This window comes from Salvia hispanica, chromosome 1 (assembly GCF_029641045.1).
Source record: "Salvia hispanica isolate PSC_SH4W2 chromosome 1, Shi_PSC_v1, whole genome shotgun sequence".
NCBI lineage: Eukaryota > Viridiplantae > Streptophyta > Magnoliopsida > Lamiales > Lamiaceae > Salvia > Salvia hispanica.
The window spans coordinates 3,884,882-3,905,149 of NC_142692.1; the positions used below are offsets into that span (position 1 = coordinate 3,884,882).

The window sequence follows — 20,268 nt, forward strand, 5'->3', positions numbered from 1 at the left end:
CACTTTTTGAGAGACATTACAAAATCGAGATTTATTAAAAACAAAGAACATACACAAGGTATACAATATATATTCAAAAATCTTGTAGATCTAGAATTAAGTGTTCAATTCACAAATAAATGGCAATTTTGATCTTTTTGCTATGCGGACTTATGGCATTTGTGTAATGACTTTTCAATTACGTAATTAGCGTGATAAAGAGATAAAAACGTGTGTTATAACGATTTCATGAGAACAATATTAATATTGAAGTTTTGATCTTTAAAAAGTGAAATATAGTAAAATATGAAATGAGATATTTATTGGTGGTCGAATAAAAAAAAAAAGAAGCATTTAATAGCGGACGAATGGAGTATTCTTTAATTCATTAAATGTCACTTTCTAAATTTTTGTACTCCTACATAACCTACATCACTTAATTACTAATTTAATTGACCTATCAAAGTAATCAATTAATTCTATTTATCTTTTCTTATGCCACTATCTATTTAGTTGCATATCAAGAGCGTAATTTTTAAAATAGAAATATTTTTATTTTTAAAGGACACTTAAAAAATAGGGCTTCTACAATTGAGCCTAAATTTTAATTGAAACTTAATTAATTTTACAAGCAAATATCAACTTGAAGTCGCAAAGTGAAAGAGTGAGAAAGCATACAAATTAACAGAAAAGAAGAGGAGCGAAATCATACTATGCATCAATATTCCACTGTAACCTTAAAATTGGAAGTTGCCAACTCCATTGCTTCATCTTTCTTCCCAACTGTAGCGTGAACAAGAAGGTCAATTTGGTCTCCATATAAATCCTCTTGTTCCTCTAATATCTTTTTAGCTGACAACACCACCGATTCATTGCAATATTCCAATTCATTGACCTGAGTGTTGGTATTTCTCCGATTTCTGCTGGAATCTCCTTCAATTCATTCAAGTAAAAAAGGCGAAGCTCTATAAGATGTGGAAAGTGGGAGCTCTCTTCCATTGTCCACTTTTCTAGATCATCTGACACAGAGTGCGCAGGGCGAGGGATAGAAGATCCGTTTCTATTAATCTCAAAACCAAGATGACGGCTAATGACGATTACAACTTAATTTAAAGAAGGGATTCTAAAACCTAGAGGAGTCATTTACGCTGACTTTAACAGTAAAAGGAAACTAACTAATAAAAGGAAACTAACTAATAAAATATAACTGATTAATTGGGGATTAAAATATTTAAAACAAATCACAAAGTTTTCTGCTCCGCATCATGCTCTTCCACCGGGGGAGAACTCGACCTCGAGTTCTCATGAAATCCTGGATCCGGGTACTGGGGTCCGACATCTGGTCTATATGCCGTCAAATCTGCCACATTGAATGTCGAGGATATATTGTAGTCCTTTGGTAAATCAACTACATATGCATTATCATTTATGCGTCGAAGGATTTTGAAAGGACCAATCTTCTTGGGACGTAACTTGTTGTAAGTCCCCGTGGGAATGCGTTCGCGCCTAAGGAAGACCATCACTTCCTCTCCCTCTGCAAAGACTTTGAGTTTCCTGTGTTGATCAGCTGCAGTTTTGTAACGTTGGTTCGATTTCTGCAGTTTCTGTGTAACATCTTCGCGCACCGCCACTGCCCTCTCAGCAAAGTCATCAGCCGCATGTCTCTGCCCAACACTAACTGGCAGCAAATCTGCTGTCATTGCTGGCTGCTTAGTGTACACGACTTCAAAAGGTGCATGCCCAGTCGAGGAGTGAATGACACTATTGTACGCAAACTCTGCTTGGGCCAACGCTGCATCCCATTGGTGAGGTTTTTCCTGACATATAGCTCGAAGCATGTTCCCTAAAGTGCGGTTCACCACCTCCGTTTGACCATCGGTTTGAGGGTAAGCTGTACTGCTAAAATTAAGGGATGAATCAAACCTCTTCCAAAGACGCCTCCAAAAATTACTTAAGAAACGTGTGTCACGATCTGAAGTAATGGACTTGGGAATGCCGTGCAGTCTCACAATCTCCCTAAAGAACAATGCAGCCACTGCATCTGCATCATTCGTCTTGCGACATGCCAAAAAGTGAGCCATTTTACTGAAACGGTCGACCACTACACATAGAATCCATTCCTCTTTGTGTTCTCGGAAGCCCCAAAATAAAGTCCATCGAGAGATCCTCACGTTTCTTAAGTAATGGACTTGGGAATGCTGTGCAGTCTCATAATCTCCCTAAAGAACAATGCAGCCACTGCATCTGCATCATTCGTCTTGCGACATGCCAAAAAGTGAGCCATTTTACTGAAACGGTCGACCACTACACATATAGAATCCATTCCTCTTTGTGTTCTCGGAAGCCCCAAAATAAAGTCCATCGAGAGATCCTCCCATATATTTTCTGGTATTGGCATTGGAGTGTAAAGCCCCGTATTTTGTGTTTTTCCTTTGGCTGTCTGACATACATTGCACGAAAGTACCACCCGAGTGACATCTCGCCTAAGTTGAGGCCAAAAGAATTTTTCTCGGATTGCATCAACTGTTTTGTCCCTTCCAAAATGCGCTGCTAGTCCACTAGAATGCATATCATAAATGATTTTATCCCGCAATGAAACCCGAGGCACACAAAGCTGGTTTTCTTTCATTAAGAACCCATCATGGATGTGATAATCTGATTGCCCCTCTCCTCTCCGGCACTTCTCCCAGATGATGCCAAAATCCTCATCCCCTGCATAACAATCTTTCAAAACGTCAAAGCCCACAATTTCCTGGCCAAGGACCATGAGTAAATGATGTCGTCGACTAAGCGCATCAGCCACAATGTTTTGCGCCCCAGACTTATGCATCAGTCGGAAAGGGAACTTTTGAATAAATTGACACCATCGTGCGTGCTTGTCCACGCTGATCCTCCTTTGACTATTAATAAATTTTAAAGCCTCATGGTCTGAATATAAGATAAACTCTTTCCCCACCAAGTAGTGCTCCCAAGTTTTAAGCGCCCGAACAATTGCATAAAACTCTTTGTCATAAGTGCTCCACCTTGCGCGCACTTCATTGAATTTCTCACTGAAATAACAAATTGGTCGTTTCTCTTGCGACAAAACTGCACCTAAGCCTACGCCGCTTGCGTCACAATCCACCTCAAACACTTTGTTAAAATCTGGTAAGGCTAAAACAGGTGCAGTACATAGCTTTTCTTTGAGCATTTCGAAGCTCTCCTGCGCAGAATCTGACCAAAAAAATTTACCTTGCTTCAAGCAGTCCGTGAGTGGTGCTGCGATGCTACCAAAATGGTGAATAAACCGCCGATAAAAGGTGGCTAAACCATGAAAGCTGCGAACTTCTGAAGCTGATCTCGGAATAGGCCAATTTTTAATGGCAGAAATTTTGGCTTCGTCAACCTGAATCCCAGCTCTACTTATGACAAATCGCAGGAATAATAAGTTGGACACCATAAATTCACACTTCTTGACATTTAAGAATAATTTGTTGGCCCTCAATGCTTCAAAAACTTGTCTTAAATGAGCAATATGTGCCACCTCTGTTGGACTAAAAATTAGTATATCATCAAAATATACTACAACAAAAACACCCAAAAAAGGTTTGAGAACCTGATTCATTAGCCTCATAAATGTGTTTGGCGCATTTGACAACCCGAATGGCATTACAAGCCATTCATAGAGTCCCTCCTTAGTTTTGAACGCCGTCTTCCACTCGTCCCCCGGCCGAATCCGTATCTGATGATATCCATTCTTAAGGTCCAGGCGAGAGAACCATTGTGCTCCATACAACTGGTCGATCATGTCATCCAAACGAGGAACTGGAAACTTGTACCCGATGGTGATTCTATTAATCGCTTGACTATCAACGCACATCCTCCAAGACCCATCTTTCTTCGGTGTAAGCAAAGCTGGTACGGAACATGGGCTCATACTCTCTCTAATTTGTCCTTTCTGTAGCAACTCCTCCACCTTATCTTTCAATATACCACTCTCTTGTGGACTCATTCGATAATGAGGAAGGTTCGGAAGGCTAGCTCCAGGAATCAAATCGATGTAATGTTGAATATCTCGTAGTGGTGGCAATCCTGATGGTGTATCATCTGGTCCAATGTCAGAAAATTCAGCCAACAATAGTTGAACTCCATGTGGCAGCTCGTGAGGCCGAGAGGTAGCTAACTTGGCTTCTTGTTTCACGATCAAGGCAAATGCAGTGTCAACACCCTTGAATTCCCGCTTCACGTCAAACCAAGAAGAGCACAAGGAAACCAATTCCTTGTCATCCGAGCCTGGTCGCTTGCGGTTTAATGGCAGCAAAATAAACTTTTTCCCTCCTTTTTCTATAGAATATACATTTGTTCTACCCTCATGACGAGAGTTAACATCAAATTGCCACGGTCTACCAAGAATTACATGACACACATCTAATCCTTCTACCACATCACAAATAACTTCATCGGAATAATTTCCAATTGAAAATGGTACCTTACATTGCTCCACAACTCTAATTCCACCAGCTCCAGATGTGATCCAGCCCAACGTGTACGGATGTGGGTGAGTTTCAAATTTCAATCCCAACTTTCGAGCCACTTTACCAGCAATGATGTTCTCCATACTTCCCCCATCCACCAACAGGGTATAAAGTTGACCTCCAATTGTGCCTCTCGTTCGAAATAATTGATGTCGCTGAGTGTTAGCACCATCAACTTTGGGTGCGATTAGCAGACGTTGACACACTCCCGCCAATTGCTTAACTTCGTCATCACAATCATCATCATTGCTATCTCCATCTGGTTCACAAAAGTCTGCCTCCTCATCATCTATCTCCTTCCCAGCAATATTAACAGTGCGTCTCCCCGGGCACATATTTGATGTGTGACCCGTCTCCCCACAACGAAAATATTTACCCCCAAATGGTCAGGCATATGGGTTTGTATTTGGTTTTTTACCCACATGTGGAGTACCCTTATTGACTTCACCAGATCCCCTCTTTTCCACCGGACCATTCACTGGATTACTCCCATCTCCGCCTGATTGGCTGTTTGGCTGACCAGTCATCCTACTCCGGTCACCTCCCGAATTGGTTCTAAACGAATTCTGTTGAATCATTTGTTCGGCTTTTAGAGCGAAGCCTTTAGCATCCCTCAAAGAATGGATTGCTTGAATGCCGATCCTATTACGTATCTGGGGCTTTAACCCATCAAGGTACCGCGCCACCTTTTGCGCCATGGTTTCCGATAACTTATTCCTGGTTGTAAGACGATTAAACTCACATGTATACTCATGCACCGATCGAGTTCCTTGCTGGCAGCGTTGGTACTGTTGAAACAAGACTTGATCATAGTCCATTGGTAAAAATTCGTCTACTAGCATCCCTCTCATTTTTCGCCAAGTACAGACTCTTGCCTTCCCAAGTTCCTCACGCTCTTGCAGCGTCCGATCCCACCAAGCAGAGGCCCCTCCTTTCAAACGACAAGCAACCATGCCGGCACATTTTTTCTCTTGGACATCGGCATGCTCAAAGAACCTATCTACTTCAGCGACCCAATCTAAGAAACCCTCAATATTTAGAGTCCCGTCAAATGTGGGAATGTCAATCTTCAATCTAAACCCAGGTGGAGTCCTTTGCTTCCTCGGTCTTTCACAATCCCTTTCCATTACTACATGACGATCACCACCACGTCCCCTACGGAGATCCCTCATACGATTATTTCTTCGTATTGACGCAGATTCATTAACACTCTCCTCTAGCCCATCAGAAGTTTCACTATTATGACGTCGCGAACCCCCTGATCTCGTCAGTGATTTTGAATGTCTTGAGCGTCTTGATGGGCCTGATTCATCAGATTCTGACTCAGACGATACATCCACTCGGTTCTCCCTACGGAGACGCCGACCGTCCTCTCGTCTGATCCTTTCCGTCCTGGCTGTAGAGCCTACACCCACTTCCAAGACATCCGGCCTTCTGCTTACCCCTTCAATTTGCGTTTGTATGGCATCGAAACGCAAATCAAAGTGTTGCTCCAAACGGCGCAACAACGAGCAATCTCTCATGGGCATAGGACCATCGCCGTGATCATGCCCGCAAAGATTGCCTACCACGGAATCGTCAGCCATGGCTCTGGTACCACCTGACACAGAGTGCGCAGGGCGAGGGATTGAAGATCCGTTTCTATTAATCTCAAAACCAAGATGACGGCTAATGACGATTACAACTTAATTTAAAGAAGGGATTCTAAACCCTAGAGGAGTCATTTACGCTGATAAAAGGAAACTAACTAATAAAAGGAAACTAACTAATAAAATATAACTGATTAATTGGGGATTAAAATATTTAAAACAAATCACAAAGTTTTCTGCTCCGCATCATCATCACATCCGTACAATGTTAGTGACTTGAGACTCTGGAATTGGTCTTCCATTGTTTCCCACTCACGTCTTCTGAAGCGACCTCCATATAATTTGAGCTTCTCCAGTAGTGGTAAGGAACCTATTTTTTGCAGTATGTCCTCCAACTCAAAACCAATTTCTAGCTCGAGAAACAACTCTTTAATGAAGGGTGATAAGTTGATCTTCTGTAGATACTTTCCAATATCAGGGGAGTGGACAAACAACTTCAAGGATTCCAGTTTACTAAGACAGTGAAGACAGCTCAAATAGTTCACTCCATCAATTAGCTGTCCATCATATGTCATACTCAATTCCTTGATATTCGGAATTCTTTTAACAACATCTTCACTTACATTCAAATTATTCACTCCCATGAGCACTTCTAGATTCTCCATCATAACAATATCATCGTCCGCCCTCGGAGGATCTGGGAGATATTGCAATCCATACAACTCGAGATGCCTAAGTTTATACATTTTCCAGATTTCAGTTGGAGCAATCAGATCTTCCCGTCGACACCTAATAATTAGTGTATCCAAATTCCAAAGCAGATTGATGGAAGAAGGAATTGCAAACTTCCAATAAGTTGCAAAAGCAAGATATCGTAAATTCATCAACTGAAACACATTTAATTGTGAATACTCCTCTTTTCTTAGCCAACCACACGTATGCGATATCCTCAAAAATCTAGAATTTGGGAATTGACCAACTCTTTTATTACCAAATACTAGATAAGAACGAGCATGGGGCATAAATTCCAAAGCATCCTGGATTTTTTCCTTTGAAGTGCTTCCAGGAATAACAATTCGTTGTTGGCTAATTAGTCGTAGAGGATTTTGATTCCTCAAGACATAAAAAAACCTCAGTTTTTCAGCTTCTTTCACAGATAGATCTCTAAGTAAATCATGAATTTTGTAGGATATTACGTCCCCAAAGATCTCCGACTCATGGACTAGAATGAGATTTCTATCCACTAGCTCTTTCAAGTATTGTTCAGCATTTTTTGTCAAGCTCTTGTTGTTTATTGATTTAAGAAATCCTTCAGAAACCAATAGTGGGACAACTCTTGAAGCAAAAATTTGACTATCTTCCTCAAACACTCCCATATATAGAAAACAAGGCTTTAGATATGTGGGCAAGTGATTATAACTCAGTTTCAATATTCTCAAGCAATAATCATCATTCTCCGAATTCACTCTAGAACTAAAGTTTTCCTCTATGAACTTCCAATAATCTAGTGTAAGTTCAGATTTAGCCAATAGACCCCCTATCACAACAATACATAAAGGAAGTCCATTACACTTTTCGACAATTTTCTTTCCAATACTCTCAAGATGAGTAGGAAAACTTTGTTCCCCCATTACAGTTTTTGAGAACAAAGTCCAACTACTAACTTCGTCTAGAAATCTCATCTTAAAGACACTATACGAATCAGTCAAGTGGGCAGCTAAGTTCGACATCCTCGTTGTTATTACTATTCGACTACCCTCACTACAATTAGGAAAGGAAAATTTCAACCTATCCCACACATCCATACTCCACATATCATCTAATATAATGAGATACCTCCTACCCCATAAGCACTTGTGTAATCTTACTTCCAATTCGTTCTCATCACTACTGCCCGATGATCCTCCTGCTTGAGTGAGAACATCCCTAAGAGTTTCTAAAATATTATAATCTTGGGAAATGGTAGTCCACACGTATATATCAAAATGATCCTTAATAAGCTTGTGTTGAAACGCACCTTTTGCAAGAGTGGTTTTGCCGATGCCACCCATCCCTACGATAGGGATGATTTGGCGACTGGGGTTTCCATCAGTAAGCCTATCCATGAGTTGAAGAAGCACATCATCAAACCCTACCATGAGATGCTTCTTCTCAGTGGAACTGGATCTTAAACCACCATCATCAGATGCCACCCTTCTCTTGTGCTTTTCCTTCTTCATTGTTATTGCAGTCACCCCTTTCTTCATCAAATCCATTTTCTCTATCACATTATGCAGATCTTGATAGAAACGGATGCAACTGATTTGCTCATCACCACCATCGTCATTTGCTGCTGCAGAAAGCTGGATTGTGTCAATAATATAGGATTCGATCACGTCTTCCACCTCATGAGTTGCATCTGCAATGCGAACAAGTTATGGATATGAGCAGATGACAATAGCAGAGCCATATATTTTGCCGAAAAGAAACTGATATTAGTCTAGATGACAATACACTTAATCATCAATAAACTATCTGGAAAAATATATACCCCTAGTGTAACATCTCAGAATTTAGAACCCTAATCTTAGAGCCCAAGAATTTATTATTGATGTCATGGAGTCGTGAATGCATTTATTGCATGTGATGCTATGGCCGAGTCGAGTCTAGGGTTGTGTTGGAAGTTTGAAAAGTCAAACTTGTTTATTATATGATGTGGCATGTGATTTATTAATTTATGAGATGAATTATTTGTTTATGGGTGAGTGAGAATATTAGAGAAAATTTCCATAAATACTTGTCACTCTAATTCTTGAGATTTTCGACCCCTTGGCCTTTTGGAGGAGGAATTCTATTTTTTTTTTCCGGATTTAATTTAATTCTTGGGATATTTATCCAAATTAAATCCAAGACCCAATTATTTCCTTATTTCTAAGAAGAAAAATCGAGCCCCCTTTTGCCTTAGTGATTTTCGAAAATCACCTATAGTGGGAAGGTAGGAATTTATTTTATCTTAGTTAATCCCTTATTTGATTTCCTTCCATACCTAGAATTTTATTATTCTACCAAATCTTTCCATACCTCAAGAGATCTTGCCTTATCTTATTTTAGTCAATATTTAAAAATCCATGCCTTATTTAAAGGGCATAGGAGACGCCACTTTTTACTCCAAATTGGGAGAATCCCTATTTTTATCTTACTCCGTGATATTTTATTCTACTCCGTAAATTATACCAAAACAAAGTCTTGGCTATCTTAGAAGCCTAATTTTCGAATACTATGGGATTTGCCCTAGGATCTATTTTTATTAATTCTTCTTCCCTACTTCACAATATTTATTTATTTAATTGTGGAGAATAAGATCTTACCAAATATTCTATTTATTTACCTAAAGATTTTACTGGACTCTATAAATAAGGAGCCAAAAACCTAACCCTAGCCATCACAAATTTTCGCCCCACCCCTTATTTTTCGTCCCCCTCTCTTCTCCCCACACTCTCTCAATTTTCTTCTACTTTACTCCATAAATCCTTCATCCATTGAGAAGAAATTGAAGTTTGATCCAAGAATTTTCGAAGAAACCAAGTCTTTACTTATTTTCCACCGTTCGTTTTTCTCACAAGGTATTTTATATTCATCTTCTTGATCCTACTCGATTCCTCTTCTTTCTAACCGATTAATCGGTCTTCTTGAACCCTCATGCATCTTGGTTGAGTAAAAGTGGGATAAAAGGGATGTGGGAATATGTATGTGTGTGCGTGTGTGTGTGTGCGACGTGTGTGTGTGTGTAGTGCTTGTGTAGTGTGTGTTTGATGGCTAAATATTCTTGTATGATAAACGTGATCTTGATTGATTAGTAACGATAAGATAAATCGATGGGAAAAGGGAAAAGTACTGAGGCATGCATAAGTAAGAGTAGTATTACCTTATTTATGATATGTGCCTATGTGATTAAAAGGTGAAACTTTGGTTGTGAAGCCGGATAACGGAAAAGCGAAACTACTTGAAATCTAAGCAGTCGAGGTGGGCTTTACTCTTGAAACTCTCTTTTATTTTGTCAAAAATATTGATTGGTGTTATAAGAGTGGTTTAACTGTTATGCCATGCCTATGTCTATTTTGTTGTGATATTGTGCGCCTGATGCCTAGTTTGTGAGTTCGCTCCATTGGGCTATAGGGCTATGAATGTGATTATTCGAATTCGGGTCTGAGTATGGGCCGCAAACCCTACCAGGTTGTGTACACGAGGGGATTGGGAGCCGTCCTTGCTAGTCGGCCGGTCTTGTGGGCGAAAAGTGTGGCCACACTTTCGTCGCACCATGGAATATTTGTGATTGTTGATTTTGTTGAGGAAAAATTGGGAGTTATTTTGACTGGCCAGTCTATGAAAAATACATTTTGTGATACTCGTGATATTTCTCTTATAACTGCTTAAAACTCGAGTTCACTTGGTAAGGGTGGCATAACTTTTAAAATGTTTTGGCAACAAGCTCACTGAGTATTTCAAAAATACTCAGCCCTGTATGTATTTTCCTTATGTGCAGGTTGAACGATGACGAGCGGTGGCGGGTGTTGAGCATAATAACTAATTAAGATGGATATTTTGAACTTCAAGCATAGTTGTGTCTTCATACATAGCTATTCTTTCTCTTGGTCGCTTTCCGCTGAATTTTGATACACTTTAGGATTTGTTCTTGGGATATTTGCATCTCGCCTTCGATTTGAGGCCTTAGCCCTTTCCTTGTGATTTTTATCTTGGATAATGTGTCGTACTCTTTGAGATTTTGATCGTTATTTAAGATACCCCTTTCTCTTTCTTATTCAAGCTTCTAGGTTAAGTTGTTGCTTTATTGCTATGATGTTTCCTTTAAATGCTTTGGTCAACACTCTTTAAATAAAACCCTAGCCTATTTTACTTCTTTAGAGTCCGTTTGGTAGCAGCCGCCGCATTTATTGTACCCTAGGAGGGCGGGCGGGCTGTTATACCTAGTGATTATCTTTTTTATGTTCTAACAAATAAAAGAGTTTGATTAAGCATTTTGAAAAAATCTACTCACCCAAAATGCGAATCTCCAGTGGATCTGCTTCGTCGCTGTACTCGTATGGTGACTTGTAACCTTCAAGAAATTCCTGCAAGAAGGTAACTATTTGTGTGAGAGATTGGACTTGTTGGTTGTCGAGAGAAATCGGAGGGGAAGGATGAGTTTCAATATCATCTACAATACGCATAAGAGAAATAATAGCTGCATAAGCTGCCATCTTAATTCTTTGAAAATTAATGCAAAAGCACAGTTTGAATTGAAATGATTTAGACAAATATATCGAAGATGAATATGGTATTTTGAAACCACAATTGAGAAGTAGAATGTGAAATTAGCAAGACCATTTTGTCTCAACTCTGATAAAATATACCCATTATAGATATTAATTATTAATATATGAAATGCATATATTAATTGAGTGTGACAGGCTGGTTTATCTTTGATTGATTATTGGCATCAATTAAACAATTATTATAAATAATTAGCACGTACGAATCTGGCCGGCCAAATCTTCACTTAAATTTGCTATATCATCACTATTTTTGACTAATTCTAATGCTAGCGAAACAATACATGATTTTCAAACTGGAAATGGTTAAATCATTGTTGCAAGTGGTTGTTAGAAATGCTTAAATAATTGTTGCAATTGGTTGTTAGAAAAGCTTAAATAATTATCACGGCAGACTGGAAATTAGCTCAGACTTTGTTTATGGGAATGTGTATATTATGATATTTGCAAATTGCAAGAAAAACAATGGCTAAGGTTAACTTTTCTATTCAATCATAGATGCTATGTTGTGTTTCTAAATTATTTATCAAGACGCTTCGAAAGTATCCCTAATCTCCGTGTCTCAACTAAAATAAGGACGCAAAATGATAGCGTCGTTGAATTAATGCGAAATTCAACTTAAAGACGCTTTTAGAAAGAGTCCAAAAGTGAAACTTAGAGACACTATTAAGATGTGTATCATGCAACTTAGAGAAGATCCCCTACTATATTTGGTGTTACATCTCCTACTGTGAACAACAAATACCGCAATCGACGATTATACTAAGCAAGAATTGAGATCAAGAATCAACGACACACCAATTATGTGTTTCGGCCAATGTAGCCTACATCCACGGGAGAACTCGAGCACTTTGTATTGATGAAGATAGGAGAATTACAGAGGCATACAAATACAGAATTTACACATACAATCCCACAACTATCCAAGCTAATCTCAACTAAAACGCAGTAGATGAATCAACTAACCATTGTGTGAGAACATTCACTGACTGAGCTGCATCAATCGATCACAAAGATCACCCTCTCAACCTTCTATTTCTTGACTGAGATTTTCTCCGCTCTTTCCACAGTGAACCCTTGAAAATGTATATGTTTTTCTCTATCTGCACACATCTCCCGATTGAGTTTCAACTATTGGCAAGGCGGTCATACTCCCTTCACCTAAACTAGAATTTAATTTAGCGGCTCTTTCTAAAAGGCGTGAATGCAAATAAAAAACATCTCCTGGATAAGCTTCGCGCCCCGGTGGTCTTCGTAATAGAAGAGACATTTGGCGATAAGCTTGGGCTTGTTTGGAGAGATCGAGACCCAAAACTTACATGAGGCCATCTAACTAGTCATGAAGAAAATTGAGAACAGGGAATCTGCATGTATGTAACTGGTAACATGTTATGTAGTTTGCAAGTAAATCCTAATAATTATGTAGAAAACAGGAATCATACAAATGTGATGGCTAAATACATTCTACACATTATATGAGTGCCAAAACTAGTAGACAAATAGCAATAAAGTTTTTTGTAATGCATTTTAAGAAGAAAATGTTAAGGGAACTCAAAACAATGCGACTGTTTTGTAGCAGATCCAACATCGGCAACATGGAAGACTGGAGAGATGCTTAAATATACCTGTGACTATGATTAAAGCAAAACCAAGACAAATAAGGAATACCTCAAGATAATTTATCTTTAGTCTATTATTCTTTTCTCTTCTATTTTATTATCTAAGCAATCAATTAGTTAGATATCACTTTTTTAATCTTCATTCAAACATAAAACGTAACGTATCATTTAAGTTGAGATGGATAGAGTACTAATAATTTATATACCCTGCCATATCACCTCATTTGAGTCCACGTAGTAATGATATTTTAAGAATTTATTGGATCCAATGCCTAAAAATAATTCATTCGTACAAGTTTTACTACGTACTAATACTATTTCAATTACTTTAACCTTTTTTTACAGTTTTATAAATTTTGTATCAAAACTCGTGTCTTCCCTAAAGTCTTTATTTTTGAAAAAACAATAAGAGTATTTATTTTATATTGCATATATTTATTTATCATTTTCTTACCGAGAAAAGTTGTCCTACCGCTCCGATCCCTTAAAATAATTCCTCATATGTATTGATAAAAAAATTGTTACGAAGAAATAGTATAATCAACTTGTAGTCGGAAAAAACGAACGAGAGAGAAAACTTCACTAGAATTAGGGGGGAAAACATACATACATGAAGGTCAACTTTAGCTGCCAACTTCTGCAATGCTTCATCAATCTTATCAACTTTAGCGTGAACAACAAGGTCAAGTTGGTCTCCATATAAATCCTCTTGTTCCTCTAATATCTATTTAGCTGCCAACACCACAGATTTATTGCACCATTCCAATGCAATTGACCTGAGTGTTGGTATTTCTCCGATTTCCGCAGGAATCTCCTTCAATTCATGTAACCAAGAAAGACAAAGCTCTATAAGAAGTGGAAAGTGGGAGCCCTCATATAACACATTCAATGTCTTTATATTGGAAATTATTTTAACAACATCTTCACTTACATTGAAATTTTTCAGTCCTACAAGCACTTCTAGATTCTCCATCATAATAATATCATCGTCCTCCTCGCTCGGAGGATCCGGGAGATGCAATTTCCAAGCATCAAACTCGAGATGCCTAAGCTTATACATTTTCCAGATTTCAGTTGGTGCAGTAAATGTTTCATCACATCTAATAATCAGTGTATCTAGATTCCAAAACAGATAATTAATGGAAGAAGGAATTACAAAACTCCATAAAGTTGTAAGAGTATGGTATCGTGAGTTCATCAACCTAAACAAATTTAGTTGTGCAAACTCCTTTCTTAATTGCATACCACACGTATGCGATATCCTCAAATATCTAGAATTTGGGAACTGACCAACTGTTTGATTACCAAATGCTAGATAAGAACGAGCATGGGGCATATATTCCAAGGCATCCTTGATTGTATTCATTGAAGTGCTTCCATGAATAACAATGCGTTGATGGCTAATTAGCCTTTGAGGACTTTGTTTCCTCAAGAAATAAAGAAACATCTGTTTTTGAGCTTCTTTCATAGATAGATCTCTTAGTAAATCACGGATTTTGTAGGATATTATGTAACGCCCCACTTTTGCAAACCCTAATTTTCGGGTTATAAAATTTTTGCATTAAATGCCTTTAGTGCTATGGTATTATTGATGAGTGAATTAATTGCATGATTGCTTTGTGACCTAGTTGCGTTATGGAATTGAGATTTATTTGAATAGTCAAATATATGACGCGACGTTGAAAAGTCAAAGATGTGGAAAATATGACGTGGCCGTGGAATGGTCAAAGTCGTTGGAAAATGTGAAGTGGATGCGAAATTCGAATATGTGAATATTTTGATGTGGGGTGAAATAATATTGTGGTGAATTATTTTTTCCTAAGGGATGAGTGAGAATTATAGGAGCACTATTTATTTATTTGGAAATTTCGACTGTCATTATTGGAGGAGAAATCCTATTTTCTTGGATTTAATTATTTACTTGGGATAATTATCCGAATTCAATCCAAAGTCCGAATATTCCTAATTTATTTCATAAATTTTCGGCCCCCATTGTTTCAAGGAGATTTTCGAAAATCTCCTATTATTGGGAGAATGGATTATTTTATTATATTATTTGATCCCTTGTTTATTCTCTTCCATATATAAATTCAAATATCTTAGCATATCTTACCATATCTAAGAAGATCTTGTCATATCCTATTTTTTAAATCATAGGCATAAAAATCACCTATTCCATAATTATTTGGGAGGATTTATTATTTTTCTGCTCCGTGATATTTTATTATACTCCGTAAAATATCCAAATAAAATCATAGGCTAATTAAATAGCCTATAATTCGAAAATCCCCCTTATTTCTCCCAAATTACACGCCAACTACTAAAATCAAATCTCTCCATATCTTCTCAAATCTTTAATTTATTTAATAAAGATATTATTTTTGCACTCTATAAATAAGAGAGAACCTAACCCTAGAAGTCAGAAAAATCGCCTCCTCCCTCTTGAAGAAAAACGCCTCCCACTCCTTCCACTTCTTCTTCAACTTATTTTCTATTTTATTCAAGATCTCTTCATTCTTTAACAAGAATTGAAGTTGAAATTCAAGAATTTGTAGAAGAATCAAGGCTATTACTTTGTTTCTACCGTCCGTTCGAGTGAAAAATGTATTTTCTATATTAATCTTTCTTCCTCTACCAATTATTCGGTGTTCTTGAGCCCTCATGCATTTAGATTGAGTGAAGGGGAAATCAATTGATGAATTTGGGATGAATAGGTGTGTGTGGGAAACCGTGTGTGTGTGTGACCGTGTGTGTATGTGCATGCCTCGGTATGCGTGTTGTGTGTGTGTGCGTGTGTTGTGTGAAAAACACTCATGCGTGACACGATTTGATGATAAATCTGGAGTTGTTATGCGAATAAAAGCGTTATGATAATCGCTTTTATTATTAGTAGTGTTAATGAATATTAGTAGTGTTAATGAATATTGGACTACTACTAGAATTAGTAGTGTTAATGAATATTAGAATCCATATTATTATTATTAGTGTAGAATATTTCTTAAATTAAAAAGTGCACAATATTAAGGGACAAATTAATAAAAATTTCTTATTTTTAAAGGAGGAAGAGAAAGTTGACTATTTCCGCTTCTACATATTTACAAAGCCCAAAATAAGCCCGAGTGATATGACTTGACTAGAAAAACCCAAAAAAGAAAGAGGGGTGAAATTAGACTATGCATTAGGTGACCAACGCGCCACTGTAACTATAAAATTGGAAGTTGCCAACTTCTGCAGCGCTTCATCTTTCTTCCAAACTGTAGCGTAAACAAGAAGGTCTAGTTGGTCTCCATGTAAATCCTCTTGTTCGTCTAATATCTTTTTAGCTGACAGCACCACCGTCTCATTGCAACAATACAATTGAATTAACGTGAGTGTTGGTATTTCTCCAATTTCTGATGGAATCTCCGTCAATTTATCTAACCCAAAAAGACAGAGCACTGTAAGATGTGGAAAGTGGGAGCTCTCTGACACTGTCCAGTGTTCTAGATCACCACAACCATACAATGTTAGTGACTTGAGACTCTGGAATTGGTCTTCCGTTGTTTCCCACTCACGTGTTTTGAAGCGGCCTTCATGTAGTACAAGCTTCTCAAGAAGTGGTAACGAACCTATGATTTGCAGTATGTCCTCCCACTCAAAATCACTTCGTATCCGGAGAATCAAAATTTTAAGGGAGGGTGGGAACTTGATCTTCAGCAGATACTTTCGAATGCCAAGGGAGTGGGCCCACAACTCCAAGGATTCCAGTTTACTAAGACAGTGAAGACAGCTCAGATACTTCACTCCATCAATTAGCTGCCCCCAATATGTCATTTTCAATTCCTTGATATTGGGAATTCTTTTAACATCATCTTCACTTATATTGAAATTTTGCACTCTATTGAGCACTTCTAGATTCTCCATGATAATAATATCATCGTCCGTGCTCCGAGGATCTAGGAGATGCAATGTCGAAACTTTAAGCTCTAGATGCCTGAGTTTATACGTATTCCAGATTTCAGTTGGTTCAATCAAATTTTCCCAGGAAAGAATAATGAGTGTATCTAGATTCCAAAGCAGATTGATGGAAGAAGGAATTACAAACTCCTTTCGAGTTTCAAAAGCATGGTATCGTGAGTTCATCAACTGAAAAACGTTTAATTGTAAAAACTCCTCTTCACTTAGCGAACCACACATATGCGATATCCTTAAAAACCTAGAATTTGGGAATCGAGAAACTTCTTTGTTACCAAATACTAGATAAGAACGAGCATAGGGCATATGTTCCAAGGCATCCTGGATTTTTTCCTTTGAAGTGCTTCTAGGAATAACAATACGTTGTTGGCTAATTAGTTCTTGCGGACTTTGTTCCCTCAAGACATGAAAAACCTCTGTTTTTCAGCTTCTTTCACAGATAAATCTCTAAGTAAATCATGAATTTTGTAAATTCTACATTCTCATGTATCTCCAATTTATGAACTAGGATGAGATTTCTATCAACTAGTTCTTTCAAGTACTGTTCAGCAATTGTTGTCATACTTTTGTTGTCTATTGGTTTAAGAAATCCCTCAGAAACCCATAGTTGCACGATTTTGAAGGATCAATTACACTGTCTTCCTCAAACACTCCCATATACAAAAAACAAGACTTTAGATAGGCAGGCAAGTGGTTATAGCTCAGTCTCAATATTGTCAAGCAATAATCATCATTATCTGAATTCACTACAGAACTTAAGTTTTCCTCTATGAACTCCCAATAATCTAGTGTAAGTTCAGATTTAGCCAATAGACCCCCTATCACAGCAATATACAGAGGAAGTCCATTACACTTTTTCACAATTTTCTTTCCAATAGTCTCGAGTTTAGTAGGAAAGCTTTGTTCCTCAAATACAATTTTGGAGAACAAAGTCCAACTGCTAACTTTGTCTAGAAATCCAATCTTAAAGAGGCTATTGGAATCAGTCAAATGGGCGGCCAAGTTTGACATCCTCGTTGTTACTAATATTCGACTACCCTTATTGCAATCAGGAAATGAAAAATTCAACCTGTCCCATACATCTATACTCCACATATCATCCAATATAATGAGATACCTCCTACCCCATAAGTACTTGTGTAATCTTAGTTTCAATTCTCTCTCATCTATATTGCTCGAGGATTCTCCTTCTTGAGTGAGAACTTCCCTAAGAGTTTCTCCTATATTATACACTTGGGAAATGGTAGCCCACACACATATATCAAAATGCTCCTTAATAAGCTTGTGTTCAAACGCACCTTTTGCAAGAGTGGTTTTGCCGATGCCACCCATCCCTACAATAGGGATTATTTTGCGATTGGTGTTTCCATCGGTAAGCCTATGCAGGAGTCGAAGAAGCACATCATCAAACCCTACCATTAGATGCTTCTTCTCATTGGAACTGGATTTTAAACCACCATCACCAGATGCCACCTTTCTGTTGTGCACTTCCTTCTCCATTGTTATCGTAGTCACTTCTTTCTTGATCAAATCCATATTTTCTATCACATTTTGCAGATCTTGATAGAAATGGATGCAACTGATATGTTCATCGCCACTGTCATCAGTTGCTGCTGCAGAAAGCTTGATTGTGTCGATTATATAAGACTCAATCACGTCTTCAACTGCTTGAGTTGCATCTGCAATGCGAACAAGTTAGAGATATGAGTAGATGACAATACTCTTAATCATCAATAATATATCTTGAAATTATAGAGCTTGCTTGAGCATTTTGAAAAAATCTACTCACCCATAATGCGAATCTCCAAGGGATCTGATTCGTCGCTGTACTCGTATGGTGACTTGTAGCCCTCGAGAAATTCCTGCAAGAAGGTAACTATTTGTGTGAGAGATTGGACTTGTTGTTTGTCGAGAGACATCGGAGGGGAAGGATGAGTTTCAATATCATCTATGATACGCATAAGAGAAATTAAAGCTGCATAAGCCGCCATCTTAATTCTTTGAAAATTAATGGAATAAACTCAGTGTGAATTGAAATGATGAGATAAAAATATCGAAGATGAATATTGTATTGTGACACCACTCGAAGCTTTTTTTATGAAGATACAAAGAAAGAAAGATATATTATGAAGCACTAGAATATAATGTGATTTTAGCCAGACAACTTTTATAAGCACTAGCCTTATTAACCTATGGCCTAGCTACTTTGATATAATATACACTGTCTTATTGGAAATGTTAGAATAACAATCAACTTTAACTGAGGTTTAGTCTTTAACTTTGGTAAAATGTTGCCGTTATGATTATTTATACACTCTCTGTCGTAGCTCATATGATTGATTTCTTTTGGTTGTTAGTGTTGTAAAATTATACCGATATATCAATATTTGTCTAATATCAGTCGATCAATTAAGTTGGGACGGAAGAGGGAGCATGTGAAATGCATAGATAAGTGGGCGTGAGTCACGCAGCGTGACATGCTAGTTCATCTTTGATAACTTAAAATATTGGCACTAATTAAACAATCATGAATATGGCCCAACTTCACTTAAATATCCTATATTATCACAATCTTTATTTAATTCTAAAGCTCTCACAACAATGTGTTTTCCTTACTTTTTGATTAACAAAAGTAAAGTTGGTGCCGAGACAGTTTGCGCCAAGTGTGAACACTCTATTTATGTAAAACAAATAAAGAATGTTATCATTGCTGTCGGGCATCAAATTTTTTTATCGTTAAGTAAATATACGGGCTCGAACATAGTGAATATTTTGGGCCTTGACCCCACATGCCCACAAGATTAAAACGGACAAACTCAATATCCAACATTTATTTTAAGAATAGTGAGATAAATAGACCAAATGTATTATCTATATTAATAGATTAGTTTTTTAAATGAGTTATCATATTTCTTCGTAACATTGGCTATTTCATTTAGAGCCAAACGACTCGTAATGGTTGTAATGTCTACCATAACCAAAGAGTATGTTTGAGAGCCGATTTGGAGGGGTGGCAGGGCAAGGAACCTGGGTAATCAACGTGGTTGTTATAGTACCAATGAGAACTCAAAGTGGTAGCCCGACAAAAAAGAACGCACTGTGACGACCAACCAGGAGGGACGATTGTATTTTGATTTATAACAACAATACAGATGTTTTTTGCCTTGAAAACTCACTAAAATGTGACATTTGTATGAAATTTCTATCACCAAACTTATTCTACTATAAGCTGAAGCAGCAGAATCTAAATAATTCCATACGTAAAAAGTTGAGAAAATGGGACCTGCATATATTTATTGTGTAA

The 20,268-nt window shown here is 37.7% G+C and overlaps 2 pseudogenes across 1 annotated transcript; both read right to left on the reverse strand.

Moving 5' to 3' along the window:
- Positions 1-635: 635 nt before the first annotated feature.
- Positions 636-11,319, reverse strand: LOC148933122 (putative late blight resistance protein homolog R1B-16; annotated as a pseudogene).
- A 4,729-nt stretch (positions 11,320-16,048) lies between these two features.
- On the reverse strand, positions 16,049-19,127 carry LOC125220472 (putative late blight resistance protein homolog R1B-16; annotated as a pseudogene). The gene is made up of 2 exons (XR_016134375.1): positions 18,754-19,127; positions 16,049-18,643 (listed from the first exon to the last, which is right to left on the reverse strand). The product of XR_016134375.1 is annotated as a putative late blight resistance protein homolog R1B-16 (transcript).
- Between the last annotated feature and the right edge of the window lie 1,141 nt (positions 19,128-20,268).